This window comes from Pinus tabuliformis, chromosome 9, assembly GCF_031772625.1.
Source record: "Pinus tabuliformis cultivar Carrire ecotype Pingquan chromosome 9, CPIR1, whole genome shotgun sequence".
NCBI lineage: Eukaryota > Viridiplantae > Streptophyta > Pinopsida > Pinales > Pinaceae > Pinus > Pinus tabuliformis.
Genome location: NC_142307.1, coordinates 247,006,297 through 247,018,586, shown reverse-complemented (window position 1 = coordinate 247,018,586; position 12,290 = coordinate 247,006,297).

Genomic DNA, 12,290 nt, shown 5'->3' with positions numbered 1-12,290 from the left:
GGGTAGTACTGCTCCTTGATGGCATCCCGGAACGAATCCCAGGTGGGTGCGGCTGAAAATAGTGAGCCAGTACTTTCATCCTTCTGCTCGCAGTAGGTTTCCCACTAGTCCTTGACGTGGGGGGCAGCTTTGTGAAGAGCAAAAACAATCTTTTCCCGACTCGAAAATTCATGAACAGAAAAATAACCCTCTCACAGATTTAACCATTTATCTACGGCATCTGCGTCTATCTGACCCTCGAATATGGGGATTTCAAAATTAACTTGTACCTTAAAGGGTGTGGCGTTTCCAGAGTAGCTGCTGGAAGCCGATGCGTTGCTTCTGGGTAGCCGCTGAAGGATCTGGGCAAAGCTGTCCATCATCGCGTTCCGTTGTCGCTCGAGGGCTTCTTCGAGCAAGATTTTGATGGGATCTCCTGCCCCCTCGTCTTTCTTCTCATCCGCCATGGGAGGCCGTCGGGATTTCCGAGGCTGGTCTTGCAAAGGTTCAACCAGTTCAAGCCCTAACTCCTTATATCCCGACCTTGTTGGGGACATGCAAAGAAAAACAGAGAAAAAGCAGACCGCTCTGATACCACTGATCCGGATTTAAACACGAACGCAACAAATTACAGAGATAACCATATACACAAAGATGCAGCGGAAATAATACTTCATTTCATTAATGGAAAATACTGAAATATGCTTACAACCAGAAATGGAAATAAACCAGCTAGGGCGATGGTAGCTTATCTCTGAGAAGAGATGTGATGGCTACATGCCTCTGAACTGTCTTACAATGAGGCTCGAAGGCCTATTTATTGTTGAGAAACAGTGAAAAAACCCTTAACATTCCAAAACCTAACCCTAGAAGATGAAACGCCAAACTATGGGGCCCCGTTTGGGGTAAGTTGGTGCATCAACTTCCCGAGGTCGTAACTTTGGCATACGATCTCCGTTTGACGCATACAATAGCTCGTTAGAAAGATCTATCCGAGCACTATCATTGTTGGAACGGGCAACATGGGTCCATCCATGTTGCCCTTAGATTCCCCAAAAAACGTCGTTTAGGGCCTCAAAACAGCTCCGGAAGTTCAGGACCCGAAAAACTGCTAAAAATAGTAAGTTGTGCTACAATTAAGGAAACTGAAAATGCTGAGAAGAACAATGGTGGGGGTCCAGGTGGACTTGGCAGGTGGCCACCAATATCCACCTGGATCATTCCTCCCCCCTTAGGAAGCAATGGTCCCCATTGCGTTGAGCTCCTCCATGAGATGAGGAAACTTTTGCTGAACTTGTTCCCTGGTGAGCCACTTGCCCTGCTGAAGGAGTTGGCCTGCTTTGACAACTCGATACAGTTGGATATTCTGTTGGCGAGTGTTCTTGATCTGTGTGTCCATGATCCGATCAGTTGCAGCTTGTTCCATGCAATGTAGATTTAATTCTGTGGGTTTGAGCTGTTCTGCAATGTCGGATGTGTCTAGCAATGGTGGAAAGTATGGCCGAAGGCGGTCCACTTGAACACTGGGTGGAGGCCAAGGAATGGGGGAATGCTGAGCTCAAATGCATTGTCTCCCATAGCCTTAGTAATGGTGTAAGGACCATATCGGAGTGGTCTCAATTTCTGATAGGCTCCAGTAAGGCGTTCCTTTTGCAAATGCAACCAGACTTTGTCGCCCACCTGAAACTTGTGTGGCACCCGATGTTGATCATGTCGCTGCTTGTACTTGGCATTTGATTTCTCAAGAATGTCATGGACCTGCTGGCGAATGTGTTGGATGCGCTCAATGAAGCTGGTGGCCTTATCTGTTTCGGACTGGACATGAGCTGAATTTATGTGAGTAGCTGCAAGTGGCATGGCCACATCAATGGGGCATAGTGGCTGGAATCCCAAACCCACCTGAAAAGGGCTATGGCCAGTGGAGCTGTGAAGAGCTCGGTTGTAGCTGTGCTGAACATAAGGAAGGCTCTCGTCCCATGTGCGTGGATGCTTTGAGTTATACATGCGCATAATGTGCACAATCATCCTATTGACAACCTCTGTCTGGCCATCAGTTTGAGGATGGAAGGTTGTGGACTTCGTGAGTTTGGTTTCCAGCATCGACCAGAGACTAGACCAAAATGTGCTGAGAAATCGACTGTCCCGATCTGAGATGATTGACTGTGGGATCCCAAAGTGCACCCACACTCGTTCAAAGAAGAGTTTAGCAGTGGCTTCTACTGTGATATTCTTCTTGCAGGCCATCATAATGGCCATCTTCGAGAACCTGTCGACGACCACAAAAACACAGTCATTTCCATGCTTGGTGGAAGGAAGGCCTGACATGTAATCCATGGATATGGATTCCCAAGGTCGACTTGGGGTAGGCAATGGGGTATAGAGGCCGTGCTTCTTAATGGTCGGTTTGGCAATGGCACAGGCAGTACATGATCTGATGTACTTTCCAACATCCTGTCGAAGATTCGGCCAATAGAAATAATTTTGCAGAACTGCCACTGTTTTCTCGACCCCGAAATGCCCAGCAGCTCGACTGTAGTGGGCTTCCCAAATCATCTTGGCACGCTTTCTTGAAGGAACACAAAGGTGACCGAGGTGGCATAATAGGGCATCCTGAAGGTGAAAATCTGGAACACACTGACCCTCCAAGAGTGTCTGGTATGTGTGGCCGAATTCTGGGTCGCTTTTGTAGAGAAGTGGCCAATCAGAAGTCTCGTGCCCACAAGAGTTGAGCACGGTGGTTAACGCAATGATCGGTGGTTGACTGAGGCAATATGCAACATTATTGGTGCTGCCCTTCTTATACTTGATGTTCAAGTGGAACTGTTGCAGGTATGTAGACCACTTTTGATGGCGATCATTCTGCAATTTCCCTTGGGTCTGTATGAACTGCAGGGGTCGGTGGTCTGTGTGGATGACCGTTTCCTTCCCCAAAATGTAATGCTTCCATTGTCGGCAGGCCTGTACAATGGAATACATCTCTTTATCATAAGTGGGGTACTTCCGGACTGTGTCTGAAAGTGTTTCACTGTGATATGCCACTGGATGTCCATGTTGAGTAAGGTCTGCCCCAATAGCATAGTCGGAGGCATCTGTCTCGAACTCAAATGGTTGTTGTAAATCTGGTAATGCGAGCACTGGTGCCGTGCAGAGGCGATCCTTCAACTCCATGAATGCCTTCTGTTGAGATTCAAACCAAAAGAATTTTGCTTTCGCCCCTCCCTTGGTGACTCGACTCAAGGGCCAAGAAATATGAGAAAACCCCAACACAAACCTGCGGTAGAAGTTGGCAAGACCTAGAAAGCTGCGGAGCTCTGTTAGAGTGGTTGGAGAGGGCCAATCTCAAATGACTTGGATCTTGGCTGGATCTACATGCACCCCCTGTTCATCAATGATGTATCTCAGATACTGAACCTGGGTCATGCCAAAAGTGCATTTCTCCAAATTGGCACATAGCTTGTGTTGCCGCAGTGTTTGGAGAACCTGTCGGATGTGGTGGAGGTGCTCTTCCCAACTCTGGCTGAAGATCAGAATGTCATCCAAGTATACTACTACAAAGGAGTTGGTGAATGGCCGCAAGATGTCATCCATTAGCCTCATGAAGGTTGCAGGAGCATTCGTCAATCCGAAAGGCATAACCAACCATTCGAAGAGGCCCTCCTTGGATTTGAAGGCAGTCTTCCACACATCAGAGGGTTCGATTGGTACCTGGTGATATCTTAACTTCAGATCGATCTTGCTGAAATATTTCGCCCCCTTTGGTTGGTCTAGGAGGTCATCAATCCGCGGGATCGGGTACCTATTACGGACAGTGATCCTGTTCAGTGCCCGATAGTCAATACAGAGTCTCCACGTCCCATCCTTCTTCTGTACCAACACGATCGGGCTCCCACAGGGCGATGAACTCGGACGGATATGACCTTTTTGCAGGAGCTCCTGATTCTGCCTCTTTATTTCATCGTTCTCCAGAATGGAGCGCCAATAAATTGGTCCATTGGGTAGCGGCGCACCTGGGGTCAGATCGATGGAGTGCTTGACTTGACAGTGCAGAGGAACCCCTGCCGGGGAGGTGAAGATGTCCTCGTACTCCTCCACAATCTTGTCCATCTGTATTTGTTGTGCAGAGGGACCCCGTCTGGAGGCCGCGGCCACTGTCTTCTTCTTTCCTTGAGGGCGTATCATCAGGAAAACAAATTTCCTGGTTTTGGAAATGATCTTACTGCATTGTTTTGCAGTAATCAAAGAGATGGCGGTAGGTGGTGCTACTTATGGTATCCTGTACAACTTATTTCCCAATGTAATAATAACAGCATGGGGCCTTGATTCATACACAGCATGTCGCTTCCACAAGTATGGTTGTCCTAGTAATACATCACAAACTTCAAGGGGAGCAATGTCACACAATACCTCATCCGTGAAGGGCTTGATGTTGTATGGAAGGCGACAGTGTTGGCTCACGCGAAGATCTCGTCCTTGGTGAAGCCACCCAATGGTGTATGGTTGTGGATGTGCTGTGTTCGGTAAGCCCAACCGCTTCACAACCTCTGCCGAAATGAGGTTCTTTTGACTCCCGCTATCAACAATGAACTGTATCGGGGAGCCCTTTACCCACATCTGGGAGTGGAAGAGACGCTCCTCCTCCTCTGGATCTTCAGGTTCATTTTTCTGGATCTTTGTGGTAGCAACAGTGGCGCTGGGATCCGCATCAATGATCTGCTTCCCTTTTTCATTCCCCTTATCGGGTTCTGACTCAGAGTCGGAACATGCATCTGATTCTGAAACCTTTAGCTCAGCCACCAGTGACTGCTCGGCCCGACACTCACTTGTGTTGTGAGTGGAGCTCTTATGGAACTCGCACCATTTTCCAGTGTCCTTTCTCGGCTTCGCGACGCTGTTCTTTGCTTGCAACTTCGGCTGGTTGTCTTGGGCTGTCCCACCTTGGCTTTGTCCTTTGTTCTGTGGTTTAGGGGCACCTTTCCCCTGCTTTGGATTCGCAGATCCAAAGTCTCGCTTCTTTTGTTTAAACTTCTGCTCGACCTTGACGGCATATTGGTATGCTGCGCCGAGCGAGGAGATGTTTAGGAATTGTATTTCTTCCTGGATGTACTTGTGCAGGTAGCCACAGTATTTGAGTATCAAATGTTGCTCCGAATCCTTGATACCCAAATTTGTGCGAAGGGTATGGAAAAGATTGGTGAACTCCGGCACGTCTTGGTCCCTTCCCTGCCGCAGCTTGGTCCACTTTATGTATTCATCCTCATAGCTTCCAACAGGGTAGTACTGCTCCTTGATGGCATCCCGGAACGAATCCCAGGTGGGTGCGGCTGAAAATAGTGAGCCAGTACTTTCATCCTTCTGCTCGCAGTAGGTTTCCCACCAGTCCTTGACGTGGGGGGCTGCTTTGAGAAGAGCAAAAACAATCTTTTCCCGACTCGAAAATTCATGAACAAAAAAATAACCCTCTAACAGATTTAACCATTTATCTATGGCATCTTTGTCTATCTGACCCTCGAATATGGGGATTTCAAAATTAACTTGTACCTTAAAGGGTGTGGCGTTTCTAGAGTAGCTGCTGGAAGCCGATGCGTTGCTTCTGGGTAGCCACTGAAGGATCTGGGCAAAGTTGTCCATCATCGCGTTCCGTTGTCGCTCGAGGGCTTCTTCGAGCAATATTTTGATGGGATCTCCTGCCCCCTCGTCTTTCTTCTCATCCGCCATGGGAGGCCGTCGGGATTTGCGAGGCTGGTCTTGCAAAGGTTCAACCAGTTCAAGCCCTAACTCCTTATATCCCGACCTTGTTGGGGACATGCAAAGAAAAACAGAGAAAAAGCAGACTGCTCTGATACCACTGATCCGGATTTAAACACGAACGCAACAAATTACAGAGATAACCATATACACAAAGATGCAGCGGAAATAATACTTCATTTCATTAATGGAAAATACTGAAATATGCTTACAACCAGAAATGGAAATAAACCAGCTAGGGCGATGGTAGCTTATCTTTGAGAAGAGATGTGATGGCTACATGCCTCTGAACTGTCTTACAATGAGGCTCGAAGGCCTATTTATTGTTGAGAAACAGTGAAAAAACCCTTAACATTCCAAAACCTAACCCTAGAAGATGAAACGCCAAACTATGGGGCCCCGTTTGGGGTAAGTTGGTGCATCAACTTCCCGGGGTCGTAACTTTGGCATACGATCTCCGTTTGACGCATACAATAGCTCGTTAGAAAGATCTATCCGAGCACTATCATTGTTGGAACGGGCAACATGGGTTCATCCACGTTGCCCTCAGATTCCCCAAAAAACGTCGTTTAGGGCCTCAAAACGGGTCCGGAAGTTCAGGACCCGAAAAACTGCTAAAAATAGTAAGTTGTGCTACAATTAAGGAAACTGAAAATGCTGAGAAGAACAATGGTGGGGGTCCAGGTGGACTTGGCAGGTGGCCACCAATATCCACCTGGATCATACACTCTATTAAGCTGTAATACAACGAGTTCAGAATCTAACCTCACTATCAAACTCTGAATCCCAAATGAAATAGATTCAGATAATAACTCAATCACTGCACTATACTCGGCAATGTTGTTTGTTGTTTGACCGAGGCTTACCCCATGCATAGAAACTAACTTGTCAGAGGGCGAATAGATAACCCAAGCTGCGGAAGAAATGTTCCGTGTACTACGACAAGCACCATCAGCAAATCCAATGTATGTTTGGAGAGGCATCGATATCTGCAATAGCAAGAGTAAAACCAAGATAAGCCAGAATAATGACGAAAAACACTCTCTAAGCTAAGGACACTTTTTAAACCAAAACACACTTGCTAGAAAGAAAAACTAACCTAACTAAAAGTCTCCATACCCAGCTTTTAAGCATAATACCTCTTTAGGTAAAGTCCATTTCTGGGTTTACCCAAAGAGTCCCCGTCAAATTCTACCAGCTCATAGGCCCCTTTTGCTAGCTTTCGCTTGAAAATATAGGGCCCATGCCACATAGGAACGAATTTTCCAGCACCTAATTTATCATTAGCTTGATCATATAATAACACTAGGTCTCCTTCCGAAATATTTCGAGGGGTCACATTTCGATCATATTGAGCTTTCATACGTTTTGCGTGAGTCTCGATCGCCAATGCAACATCACGTCGATTCTCATCTAATTGAGCTAATTATAATAAACGCTTTTCCTCTTCGGAAGTAGCTGGAAGTAACTCGATGGCCATTTGCAGTGACGAGATTTCGCATTCAATGGGTAGCACAGCTTCCAAACCATAAACTAGTTGGAAGGGAGTGAACCCTGTTGATGTTTTCACTGAGGTTCGGTACGCCCAAAGCGCTGAATATAACATGTTGTGCCAATTCGACCGATGAATACCAATGATTCGTCGGATCATGATAACTAAAACTTTGTTGATGGACTCAACTAGACCATTCGCTTGTGGATAATAAGGATTTGAACTATCGTGACGCAAACCAAGCTGGCCTGTAAGTTCTGTCATCATAACGTTTCGAAAATGGCACCCATGGTCAGTGATTATCGCTTGTGGGACACCAAACCTAGCAATTATATGATTGAACACGAAAATTGCAGCTGTCTTGCCGTCTGCCTCGAATGTAGGCATCGCCTCGGCCCACTTAGTAAAATAATATACCGCAAGGATGATATACGCATGCCCCCCAGCCGAGTGAGGGTTACATGTAATAAAATCGATACCCCATTTGGCAAAAGGACCAACGACAATTATAGGGTGGAGAGGAGCAGGTGGAGCGCGCATCTTTCGATCAAACACTTGACAGTTGTGGCATTTTCGGACCGCAGTAATACAATCTTTAAACAAGGACGGCAAGAAGTAGCCAGCGCGCAATATCTTTTGGGATGTGGCATACCCAGACATATGACCGCCACACGCTCCAGAGTGACAGTCATTTAGAACCCTTTCAGCCTCTTCGTGAGTTAAGCAACGTCGAAAAATAGAGTCCGCCCCATGGCGATAAAGAGTATCTCCAATAATTTTGTATTGTTGGGACTGGAATCGAATTTTCCGACGTTTTGACTTTGAAACTTCGGGCCAAAAGGATTGGTTCTGGAGATAGACGATGATATCCCCATACCACGGATCTAAAGTGCTGATTAGAAACAAAGATTCGTCCGCAATGGGCTCCTCTGCCACAGTTTCCGTGTCAGCACGTGGGAAGTCACACATTAACTCTGCAAAAACTAAAGATTTCTTAGACTTAGATTTCTCAAACTCTAAGTCGAACTCCTACAGGATAACAATCCATTTAGAGTACTTGACCCCTAGCAATTGTTTGGTCAAAATGTAGATCATAGGGTTGCAATTTGAAATGATTATAGTTTTACGTAGTAGAATGTAGTGACGAAAACGTTGCACAGCTTGAACGGCTGCCAATGCCAATTTCTCCACATGTGAGTATTTTAGCTCAGTTGGATTTAACGTTTGACTAAGGTAATATATCACATGTTCCGTTCCGAATTCATCTTCCTGAACTAAGACCATTCCAATGGTGGAATGGGAGGCGGCGAGATACAAAAAGTAATCGTGGTTGTAGTTGGGAGGATGCAACAACGGTGCATGGGTCAACGCGTGCTTGAGTGCATCAAAAGATTTCTGAGCTATCTCATCCCAAGAGAATTGAGAGTTCCGTTTCAACAACCGTGTAAAACCCTTTGTAACCTCGGCGTAGTTAGGAATGAATCGTCGTAAAAAGTTTTCTTTCCCCTGCAAACTTTGGAGTTGGCGAAGACTCGAAGGAGGAGGAAAATTGATAATAGCTTCGACCTTCGAGGGATCAACGCGAATGCCGGCTTTTGGAACTACAAATCCCAGTAATCGACCCATTTCTATACAGAAGACACATTTGTGTGGGTTCAACCGTATCCGATAATGCCTACACCTCATGAAGATTTCACGTAAGTGGACGAGGTGATCAGCTCGATGTGATGACTGAGGGGGCAAATCATCGAGATATGGTTGCACAATGTGTTTGATATCATGAAACGCATAAGACATCGCCCTTTGAAAAGTTGCTCAGGAATTCTTGAGCCCAAAAGGTAATTTACAATAAGAAAATGTCCCCCATGGACAAATGAAAGCCGTTTTCAATTGATCAGCAGGTAGAATGTTGATTTGATTGTATCCGGAAAAACCATCCATAAAGGAAAAAATTTCGCTGCCGGCACAATCATCAATTATTTGATCGATATAGGTAGTTGGGTAGTTGTCTTTTGGACAAGCTCGATTAATGTCCCTATAGTCGATGCATATTCTCATTGTTCCCTGTTTTTTGTTAACTGGAACAATATTCGATACCCAATCCGTTAACGTGATCGGATAAATGAAACCTGCTTTCAACAGTTTTTCAACTTCTGCTTTAATTGCAGCAACTTTTCTTGGGTGAATCTGACGCAAATGTTGCCGGACGGGTTTAGCGTCCGGGTAAGTCTTGATCTCATGAACAACAATCGCGGGATCAATTCCTGGCATTTCCTTATAGGACCAGGCAAACACGTCGCGAAATTCTTGAAATAGGGCCTTGTATGTCTGAATTTCGTCATCTGTACACGAGGCACCTATATGAATGTTCTCAACAATTCCAGGCTTAACCGAAATGTCAATGGGAATAGTTCGAGAGATGTTTCCCAAATTTAACTCTGAATCGGGATGTTTCATTGGATTCTGAGGTTCCTTGACATATTCAGTCGTAAAGATTGATGAGAAATCATTTTCAAAACGATCATCCTCAGGTAAAAATGAAGATCTGTGATGGAGATCTTCCCATGGTAAATCATCTATACACAAGACTTCACGAAGTTGCTCATCAGATGAAACAACTTCGGGAAACGCTATTAACTCCGAGGTTGATGTGAAAAGTGATTCCTCATGGACCACATTCATTAGGTCTATTTCGGTTGAACACGGGTCGGTAAAATACTGCACGGCTTCATAGGCAATTTCATATGGACTCAACGGCATAAAATTACCAAATGAGTCTATTTCAGATTCAGAAGGAACGATCCAAGGATCGTCATAAAAAATAGTGTCTGATGTAATCATATGAATGGTTGCAAATGAAGATGATGTGTTGAGTGGAGGAAAAGGAAAAGTTCCCAGTAAACCAGCATCTTTAACTAATCCTACTCCAACATCCTTATATGGGATAGTCGTTTTACCGACATGCTGAATACTCTCTGAAGAGGCTGGGTCGGATGAAAAGTAAGCCAGCTGGTCTATTGTTACGATCTTTCCATTATGTGGGAACTTTATTACTTGGAAGACCGACGAAACGACCGCTGTCATAGCGTAAGACCAACTTCGACCCAAGAGAAGGCTGTAGTCTAGAGGGGCATCAACCACCTCCACATCTAGACTAACGGTTTTTCCTTCAACCCCTATAGGCAAATCCTGTAGAATGCCAAAAGGATGAAACCCACGGCCATCAAAGGCCTTAAGAATTGTCGGGGATTGATTTAGTGAAGGAGAACCAAGCGATCTCCAACACTGTATCGACATAATACACGTTGAATCTCCCTCATCAATTACAGTGCGATGAATAGGCCTGTTCTTGACTATCACTGGGATCTGGAAAGCCATTTGATGAGGCAAATGCGGTGTACTATTTTCTAGATCAAAGATTATTAGGTTCGGGTCCTGAACATCAACAGCTCCTATAGCCGACAAAAGTAATTTACGCTGTGCTGGGCATGATTGCAGCACTTCCAAAGCCGACATTGCTGAGGGTGAAACAGCTAAGTCCTCAACAATGTTATAATTCTGGGCCACTCTCGCATGTGGATTGAAAGCAGACTTTCGAAGTATACCCTTGGCGGGCGGTTTGATTACTAAGTCTGGATTAGGCTTCTCGATTTGTAGTGGACCGGAACCAGGAGCTGAGGTTGATGGATTAGAATGAGAAGATTCTGCTTCTTTGCCATCAACAAGACTTTTACTACCATAATCTTGCGATCGAGTTGCAATCCTTACATGGGACATCATCAATATGGGTTCTTCATTGGCACTCGAGGAAGAACCTATCATCTTGCTATCTTGATTTGGAAATGGATCCTTCAAAACAGCAGGAGTTTGGGAACCTTTGACGATTTTCGCAACCTATACTCGATGAGGGTAGTCTCTTGTAAAATGTTCTTCTTCACAAATAAGACAAGGATATCGAGGTTTGCGTTTTTCGTCATTGGATTCTGCCATTTCGGATCTCTCTTTTGAACTTTTGTCTGTTTTATTCTTCTTCTTTCCTTTCTTCTTTCCACAGGATTTTGATTTAGTCGTAGATGATTCTACAACGTGAACATCGGCGGAAACCTCTGCAGAAGAATCTCCTGTCGGGGAATCAGGCAAGGTTATGATAGGAGAAGAATTCTTGGAGGATTTCTTCTTGCTTTTAGTGTTCACCGTACCAATCATGCCATCAGCAGCATGAGACCCTGACGGAGCAGCAACTATTTGATTCCCCTTGGGAAGATCTGGGATTTTTTCATGTAACGTACCTGATTGAGTATAAACTAAGTCAAGGTACTGTGCTTGAGCAATCACTTGCTCCTCAGTAACTACTCCGGCCTTAGCTACGTCTTCAGTAATCTTCGGTAACAATGATTTAACAAACCATTCAGCTAAGATCTGGTCCGGGATAAAAACTTTCACTAACCGCCTTCAACGTCTCCATTCATGAATATGATCAGAAATATAAGTGGACATCGATTGTTTTAATGAAGTTAGTAACTCCGTGCCATTATCATATCTGACCGGCAACTGAAAATGAGTTAAAAACAAGGTAGCTAACTGGCTAAAATTATAAAAAGAGGCCCGTGGTAACTCAATATACCACTTGGCCGCAAGACCAATGAGAGTGCGCTGGAAAAGACGTAAGTGGATCGAATCATCCGAGATGGAATTAGAGGCACACCAGAGGTGGTAAGTCATCACATGGTTCGACGGGTCCTCTCCAGATTTACCTTCGAACTTGGGAATGTCACTGGTCAACTTATTCGGCATTGGCGGCCAAAACAGAAGATAATTAATTGAATCGTTCATTAGGCGCGACAAGTCTGGTAAGTCCAAAGTTGTGATAAATGGTAGCTGTCGATTAGGATCCCTAAAACTCTGGGTCATGAGACCAGCCCCAGAAGGAGGATATCCAGGATAACTAGGAATAGGAATCGTGTTCGGGATATTGTATCCTCCTGGAAAACCAGGATTAACCGGATCGTACTGGGGTTGTTGTGGTTGTTGATAAGTGTACCCAGGATACGGTTGATACTGATAAAATGGCTGC